The sequence below is a fragment of the Megascapheus bottae genome, chromosome 1 (assembly GCF_031878675.1).
Source record: "Megascapheus bottae isolate mThoBot1 chromosome 1, mThoBot2.hap1, whole genome shotgun sequence".
NCBI classification, from domain to species: Eukaryota; Metazoa; Chordata; class Mammalia; order Rodentia; family Geomyidae; genus Megascapheus; species Megascapheus bottae.
In genome coordinates, this window is record NC_143509.1 from 15,849,171 (window position 1) to 15,857,039 (window position 7,869).

Genomic DNA, 7,869 nt, shown 5'->3' on the forward strand with positions numbered 1-7,869 from the left:
AAATAAAGGGAGGCAGGGAGGGGCTGAGAGTAGCCTACACAAGTAAGTCATGAATTACATAAGCAATTCCTGGTGACCATTCCAGCCGACAAGGCCTTAGTCTGCCGCCTGCACGCAGCAGGACCGGACTGCAGAACTGGGCTCATGGGAGGCCGTCAAGACCATCCCCTGTTTGCAGGGTAGGGACCAGGAACCCCTGCAGCTCCTGTGCCCAAGGTTTGATTTGTGGAACATTCTACTAGTTACCAGAGGGCCTTTCAGTAATGTGGTCTCTGTGTCCCCACATAACTATTTATAGAGTACTTTGTTCCAGCTATCACTTTCAATCTAGCCCTGTTCTCTGCCAGCATTGGTGCTGAACTATTCCCATTGTCCACCAGAGTCTACCAGCCAGAGCTTATTTACAGTCTAAGGCCTTCGCATCGCGGACTGGGGTGGTATTGCATGAGCGAGACATGCACAGCAGACGCTGTGTCATGGTAACTGGACTCAAGGTGTAGACAGGACTGCCATGGACTGTGATGGTTGAAATAAAACTGCCAATGCTTGGACATGGCATCCCCGCTGCAGACAGGGCTCACACCAGGCCCCTTTCACCCTTCTGAACTGAGTCAGGTTTGCATTTAAGGTTCAATGGCTTCACCTAACACCTCTCTCATTCCCCAGCTCAGATGAAAATTTGAGCACTCCCCCATGGATTACACAGACCTCTAGCAGGGGGAATTAAATTCCTCTCTGTATTGTGCAAGGCGGCTTTAATTGCCGTTTCCTTTATGAGTCTAAACAGTTCAAGGAAAAGATGAGTTATGTTAGGTTCCCGCTGTTCCCAGCCCTTTAGAACAATGCCCAGTTGGTAGATGTTCACGGAATATTGGTTTAACTGGAAGACAAATATGATCTTTCCTCCACATCAGGTTCCTCCTAGAAAAAGATTGAAAAGAGCAGTATTGTCTGGACTGCTGAGTTTGAGAAATTTCAGTGAAACTTGTCTTTCAATTTTGGTAGCTTGAGTTAACAAAAGAGAAAAGTTTATCTTTTCTGCACCAAGTTGTGTTCTTGTTTTAATCTGAAGGACAAAGCAGTGCTCTCCAAAGTCTGAACTTTCTTTTCTATCATACGCTCCTTGTCTCTCAAATACGGCCTCTCCTCACACATTCTGACGTTGTAGGACTCTAGATACTTCACAGAAAGTCTGGCAGTGACAAACCCTAAGGAATGTCCAGAGGGGCCACCACTGTGCTCAGAACTCTGGTGCTTTCCCCCAAACAGCTTACTCAGAACTGTTCAGGACACCATTCACCAAGCCCAGCCTTCTCTACAAGGCATCATCTTCTTGTGTAAGTCAAAAGTACCATGGGACTAGTCTAGGAATAAAGAATTATCAGCTGGATGCTACTGGCTCATGCTTGTAGCTACTCAGGAGTCTGAGATCTTGACAGATTGAGATTAAAAGCCAACCCAATTAATAAAGTCTCTGAGATTCCATCTCCTGTGCTTGGTTGCCATTTGAACTGCTTCCGGGCCTATTGAGTGTACACTTCCTATTCATATGCTTCAACAGAGTGACCTTGACCCCTATCCACTCCCCTTGAGTCACAGAGGACCAGGTTTGTGCCAGTCTGTGAGACTGAGCGGTAATGAGGAGACAGGGCCTGGGGAGAGAGGACTCCAGCAGAGACTGACTCGTGAGAGTCATGAAGTTCAAATAACATCCATCCATCCCCAAGGCAAGCCTTCTTTACAAGGATCCTAGATGGCTTACTGCTTCACTGCCTTCAAGTTCAGAAGAAACAGTGTCTCTGTACCCATGAAAGCCCTGGAGGTGGGTGTGGTCAGACCCGCTTAGTCACATGACCATTCCCAAGCCAATCCCTGTGACCTGGGAAATAGAGCACTCTCACAGGCTGGGCCTGCTCACACCGGCCACTGGTTTCAGGACAGAGGATTCTGGACAACAAAAGAACAACACATCCTGTCCTACGAGCACATTTGGTTTCCTGCTCTCTCTGAAGGGGCCTGGCCAGCAAAACTACACAGTGATTCCTCCAAAGCCTACACTGGGTGCTGACTTAATAACCTTCTGGCTCGGTCTGCATGTTATGGGTAACCTTCAGCTCGACACATCTCGAGTGACCAGGGTCACCGATGAGGACACACCTGCCACTCCTTACGAAGCCCAGCCTGCCCGCCGCCAGCTCCGCTTCACCTGCCCTGAGGAATAACACTCTCCAGTGCCCCTCTTCTCCACATGACAGAGGACAGTAAATAATTAAGAATGATTATAGGGAAATTAAAATGAGTCAATCATTTGTGGGAAGGAACGTATCTTCTCATTTACTTACACTTAGCATTAAATGACTCACTCCTACTCAATTAGAAGCAAAATCCCCAAGCCAAAATTATTAGAAGTCCAAATTCTCTCTTCTCTCTCCTCTCCCTCCTTCCTTCATATGAATGATTTTGTAGCTATTGCTATAAATAACGTGTTGCGATGCTCTGGCCCCCTATAACACATCAACAAACCATGTCAATACACAAAGCCCCCTCTGCAGGGGCACAGAAGTGTGCAGTGTGACTGGCAGGGACATGGAAAGGTCCAGGCTTCCTATTGGTTTTTGTTTAACTCAATTTGAATTTAAACTGCCGCTTATCGAGTTATACATGTGCTAATTGGTCTGCAAATGAACCTAGCTGATACCTAGTTCATGCAGAGTCACGGTTAGGGCAGACTGGCAGAGCTGCAAGTACAGACCCCATGTGGGCCCTGAAAACTAAAGAAGAAACAAGAAGCCAGTGCCGGGGCCATTATCAAGCCCTGACCAACAGGAAGACAATCCTCGCCTCTGGGGTTTAGTTTTAGGTGGATCACACACCATTTTCCCACCATCCTTGGGCCAACACTACTCCCAAAGGGACTCAGTCTCCTGTGGGTGTAGGAGTGATGCTCTTTTCTTGATTGCTCATGCCCAAGCTGGTGCTGACATGGGGCCTGAGCAGAACATGCATGCTCAGCCATGTATGGGAATTCTATGTGTTCTCTTCCTGTTACTCTAGCACAGAAAACACACTCAGGTAGGAGCTGCTCAAATCTGTGCCCTGGGCCAGATCATGCCCTAGGACTGTACAATCTGAAACTGCTTTGCTATAGCTTCCATTTTTCCTCTTACCAGAGCAGAAAGAAAGTCAATCCATCACTTTCTCCCCTCCTCATGTTTTCTGACCCGTCTCCTACTCAAACCATTGTTCTGAAAACTTAAATGTTAGGCCTCCAACATCAATATATGTCCACATGTACTTACATGTCCACATTCCGTCCTCTGAACTCTGTGATTAAGGCCTTATTTTGGAAAAGCATCTTTGCATATGTAATTAAGGATTTTGAGATGTCACTCATGTTTCCAAACCCAATGACAAGTGCACTTTCCAGAGACAGATGTGAATACATAAACACATGGAGAAGGTCACAAGAGGGCAGAGACGGAGCTCTGAGATGCAGACTGCCACCAGAAGCTGAGAGAGACAGTAAATGATTCATACAAGTAAGTAATTAATTGTATCACAGAGCCTTTGGAGAGAACCTCTATTTCAGACTACTTGGCCAGATCTATGAGAATGTCAGTTTCTGTTGTTTTAAGCCACAAATAACTTTACAGAGTTTGTGAGACTCTTTTATGGCAGCTCTAGGGAATTCATATTCTAAACTTGCGTCCAAAGTAACCAGCCACTCAGAGGATTCAACCTCTCTATAGATGATTCCCACTGGTTCTGGCACTGAACCAGAGTCTGACTTCAATCCATTTATTCTACTGACAAGATGTTGTAAAGCATTGCTTTGCCCAGCTGTGTCAGACTGGGGCATATCCTTTTATCCCGGGGAGCTGGGCTCACAGGAGTTGGATGGTGGATTTACGTATGCACTCCTCTAACTCTCAGGACGGATTTAGGCCATGCTGTCTAGGCTTGGCACACAGAATTTGTGCAGTCTTGGATTACCAATAGGTTGGTGATTATTAATTGGTCAGATCAATTAATGACTTGTCATCTTTAACTGCTTAGACAACTCCTTACCAAACTCCTGAGCAGACCTTCTCATTGGATCTATAAAGAATCAAATAAGTAACTTGTTACAGTTTTCTCCGCATCAGTCAACAAAGCTGGAGAAGCCAGATGTACCTGGTAAAATGGTCCCCAAACGACTGGAGACTGTGAAGCAGCAGGAAGAGTCCTGGCCCTTCCCACCCTCAGCCCCTCTCAGAGCATCGCTGCTTCTCTCACCTGCGGTCACGTCTCACTTCTCTTGTGTCGTAACACAGAAGCGATGTATGCTCCCAGGGAGACATCACACCCGAGCAAAGGGAAGGAATAAACATTTCCCATAACCCCCAAACCCACAGACAGCTCCCGGCACTGCACAGTTACATCTACAGTCTGTTGGCTCTTTTCTATGCAGAAATAGTTGGTTTTTATTTTGGTTAACATTGGCTCCCCCTGCACACAGGAATTTCCACTCACAGCCCAGAGAGGACATTACCCCTTCTGTCCATTAGAGCTGGCACTGTGGTGTGCTCTGCCCTCAGCAGCTTTTACCGCATGGCTGGATGACTGGGGCGTCTCCTGCCACAGGCCTCTTACACCTCCAGGCTTCCAAATTGAATACTGTGGTATAGTCCTGGTCCAGAATCTCTGATGAACCTTTTCTATTTCTCCACTGGTATTGGCCCAGAAGGTGGAGACTGCATCTGGCCTTTTCTTCCAGCTGTCCTCACCTGACCCAGCTGATCTGTGTATATGGTTTTACATCACTGATTACATAAACCCTTTCTGAAAATAACATTTTCTACAAATCGGTCCTTCCTCAACTGGCTACCCAGCCTCTCCTTGTGCTGGCACAGCTTCCTGACTTATTCTTTTCTCTGTCCCTGTCCTTTTCATTTCCAACCCCACAGATCCCCATGGATTTTCTAGTTGCCTCCTCTCACTGCAGTCTCCCTCTCTTCCTATTCTGCCAGGTGGGCGGGGCTGTGTCCACCAGTGAGTGTGTGACATGCCCACTCCTCCCCCACCCTGCAGCTCACCCCACTTCTGCCACATCCAGTAGAGGGCTTCTCAACAGAGCACCAAAAACATGACTCTCAGTGATGTGGTGACAGGTCACTCACATGGAGACAGGCGATAGATGAAAAAGGAAAAGACGAACGAATAAATACGAAAGGACAGCGTTGGGTAACTGATGCATACCTGGAAAGAACACCCAACCACATAAAACAGTAACATCGATGACAACCACAAAAGTACACAGGACTTTTTTTTCTGGTCCTGGGGCTTTCATTTTAGCCATGCCTGACCCTTTCTTTTTGTCAGTAATGGGACTTGATCTCTGGACTTGGGGGTTGTCACTGACCTCTTTAGCTCAAGGCTACCACCCTACCTCTTGAGATACAGCGTCACTTCTGGGTTTTTGGTGGTTAATTGGAGATAAGAGTCTCACAGACTTTTTTTTTTTGCCAGTCTTAGGGCTTGAATTCAGGGTGTGAGCACTGATCTTGGGCTTTCCTTAAGTCTAGTGTTCTACCACTTGAGCCACAGCACCACTTCTGGCTTTTTCTATGTATGTGATGCCAAGGAATGGAACCTGGGTCTTTGTGCATGTTAGGCAAGCACTCTACCACTAGGCCAAACTCCAGGCCCCTCATAGACTCCCTCCCCCCTTCCTGAGAGTTATGGGGCTTGAACTTGGCCTAGGCACTGTCTCTGAGCTCTTCATCTCAAGGCTACCACCCTACCCTTGAGCCAAGCCCCACTTCCCATTTTCCAGAGGTTAATTGGAGATAAGAATCTCAGGTTCTTTTGTGCCTGGGATGGCTTTGAACCTTGATCCTCAGATCTCAGCCTCCGAAGTAGCTAGGATTACAGGTGTGAGCCACCATGCCCAGCTTCTCATAGACTTTTGTGCCCAGGCTGGCTTTGAACCGTGATCCTCAGATCTCAGCCTCCTGAGTAGCTAGGATGACAGGTGTGAGCCACCGTGCTGGGCACATCCTTACATTTTCTTTTTTCTCCTGGCAGCCTGGACCACAATCCTCCTGTCCTTCTTGTTGTGGCTGGGATGACAGGCGTGTTCTCCCCCACCCAGCCTTTTCTGAGGTGATGGGTCTCTCATGAACTGTTTCCTCTGTCTGCAGTATAATCATGATCCTTATCTGGGCAAGTTATTTATTGTTTCCTTCTTACAGCATTACTAAGATAACTGACAAGTAAGATTTGTATATGTGGAGATAACTTGATGATTGGATATAGGCATACATCATGAAACAATCGATATGGCCAGGAGAGTGTACATACCTATCCTCTCATGAACTTGGTATATTTTTGCATATTTTTGTTTTGGTGCTCCCTTTCCTTCTCCCTTCCTCTTTCCCTCCTTTCTTTCCGTTCTCCTTCAGTTCCAGGCTACTGGCCTACCCCTTGAGCCATGGCCCCACGTCCCATTTTCCAGAGATTAATTGGAGATAAGTGTATCACAGATTTTAGTGCCTGAGCTGACTCTGAACCTCGATCCTCAGATCTCAGCCTTTGGAGCAGCTAGGATCAGAGGCATGAGCCACTGTGCCCGGCTCCCCCTGCCCCTTTCTTCCTTCATTTCTTCCTCCCTCCCTCTTTCCTTTTCTCCATTCAGTCCTTCATTCTTTCCTCCCTCCCTCCTTCCTCATCTCATCTTTTCCTTTCTTCTTCTCCTTCTGTTTAGCCTTCTTTCTTTCCTCTCTCTCTTCTTAATACTTATGGTGAGGGAACCTAAGGTCTACTCTCCCAGCAACTGCAAGCATTCATAAGGCATGGCTCACATAGCCATCACCCTGCTGTGCCCTCATACCAGGAGGTTTTCATCTTGCATCTCTGAAATTTTGCACCCTTAGGGCAACAATCTCCATCTTTCCCTCTTGCCCCCGGCATCTACTCTCTGCTTCTGACTTTGACTATCTTCACTCCACAAGTAAGTGAAAGAGGCGGCACTGGTCTTTCTGTGCACATTTCCTTTCCTAACACTCCTGCTTCAAAATGGATGGAATAAAAAAAGAAGTGAAAAAAGATACTTTTTAAAAAACTATATTATTACTAAGAATAAAGAGATATGTATAATAATGGCTTCTGACACTCCAAGCAGAGGGACAAACTTGAACAGAAATGAATACATTTTGACCCAGTGGTTCCATTTTTGAAAGTGTTTCCTTGCCATCTCTGACATGCAAGGTTGGCTTTTTGTGGAAAGCTCTTCCAGGGCTTAAGTCAGCTCTTCTAGCATGAGCTGGCTGTTTATGTGACTGCACTGCAGACCTCTTCCTGAGTTCTCCTAATGGACAGAGTGGACAAAGCCCATTGGCCTTCTCACTCCTTAGAATGAGGAACATGGCAGACTTTTCCCATGAAGGAAACAATGGCGATGATGCTGAGTAGTTTAAAAGTTTATGGAACACCGTGCCTGTCCCTTGCATCACTGCATTCTGGCCGTGGTGTCCGTGGTGTCCACTGTGTGAGAATGTGCCCAGTGCTCTTGTGGAAGGTAGGCAGGGCCTTCCCTAAGCCCTCCTTTCAGAAAACCTGGAGACTTTTTTCCATTCTGTGGGGCTTTGGACAATTTCATTTGGCACTCATAATTTTACTTTTCTGCTATTCCAAAAGTTGTGTCTATGCAAATGAAGCCCTATGCCAGTTCTCACGACTGGTTTAATTTGTCAGAATATAATAAATTGTTCTTTTAAAACCCACATTTTAAGAATTTTTGATAAGTTACAAATATCACCCAAATTCTTCTGATCACAAATGATAGGCACATAAAGTAGCTTTCCATCTGCACATTTGCATGATTAAAAT